The following is a 1,567-nucleotide window of genomic DNA, read 5'->3' on the forward strand; positions in this document are numbered from 1 at the left end:
GTGTGTGTGTGTGTGTGTTACTGTGTGTGTTACTGTGTGTGTGTGTGTGCCAGGATTATTATTGTAATAGAACGACTGTCTTTGAAAACAAGTGCATAATGTTTAAAATAATGTTTATAAACCATATATAACTAATAAAATTGCTTAATTAGAAAAAAAAACAGCACCATGCATGTATGAATAGTTTAATACAAAGGACCGAAAACCAAACACAAAGAGTAGGTTACTTTCTTCATTTAAAAACATGAGATGCAGTGGGATGGGGAAAACCGCCATAACGTCTTTAGACATGTTTTTTAAAAGTTGAACTTACATTAATTTTACATGGCTTTCTAAACATGCGGCTCTCTTGTGCGAGACGCGAGTGCAACGCTGATAGATGCCCCGCTAGAAAATATGATAAATATGTGTTCTGTGTGAACGGCTTGGATTCAGCTTCGCCCTAAACAACATCTTCTGCACACTGATGCTCTCATTTTCCGCAATATATTGAAAGAACAACGTAGCAGCGCCGCATCTAGTGGGTTCAACTGGATAGGCTAACAAAAGCATTCAAATGCAATGACACTTACATTGTCGTCGCATTTCGTGCACCACTGATAAAGCTGCCGGACGGCTGACGCAGACCTAAAATTCCAATGCAACGTTTTTGCATTCGAATGTAGATTTTTTAATTTTTTTATTTGACGAATATTCGAAATTCTTTTTGACAGCCCTAGTGTTTGTGTGTGTGCGTGTGTGTGTGTGTGTGTTACTGTGTGTGTGTGTTACAGTGTGGGAGTGTGTGTGTGTGTGTGTGTGTGGGAGTGTGTGTGTGTGAGTGTGTGTGTGTGTGTGTGTGTGTGTGTGTGTGTATTGGTTTTTATCACACCTCTTCCAGTCACATGCATTATACACCTTTTACCTGCCTGGAAAGCATAAACAGGTGGCGACACATGAGATCATTGTGGTCAGCTTTGATGGAGGGCAGAGAGAAATATTTACAACTACTGATGGACAACCGCAATCTGGAAGAAAAAAAAAAAAGTGCACACCCCAACAGAACAGAAAAAGCAAGAGTTAAAATACTTAATTAGGCTGATTAAAATGATAATATGATATTCTTTTTTATCACTTCAAAATTAAAAGAACCATCTAATTCATTTAGCTTTTTTTATTTGAATGCAGCCAAGTGAAAGCAAAACAAAAACTTTCTATTATTTCTCAGTAACCTGTAGTCATTTTTGATGGAATGTTTTGAAGATGTTTCTATTCCTCTGAGGAAAACACATCTGGCTAGTGAGGTCAAGCATTAGTCCAGGACTGCCCATGTATGAAGTTGAACTCTGTACAAAGTATTTCAGAGAAATGGAATGCATATGGCTTTGAGATTTAAACAGACTTGGGACAGAAATTCCCAAATCAAAAAGAGTCAGACAAAGAGTGTGTGTGTTACAGTGTGGGAGTGTGTGTGTGGGAGTGTGTGTGTGTGTTAATGTGTGTGTGTGTGTTACTGTGTGTTTGTGTGTGTGTGTTACTGTGTGTGTGTGTGTGTGTGTGTGTGTGTGTGTGTGTGTGTCTGTGTGTG

The sequence above is a fragment of the Sinocyclocheilus grahami genome, unplaced genomic scaffold, assembly GCF_001515645.1.
Source record: "Sinocyclocheilus grahami isolate Dianchi unplaced genomic scaffold, SAMN03320097.WGS_v1.1 scaffold2598.1, whole genome shotgun sequence".
NCBI classification, from domain to species: Eukaryota; Metazoa; Chordata; class Actinopteri; order Cypriniformes; family Cyprinidae; genus Sinocyclocheilus; species Sinocyclocheilus grahami.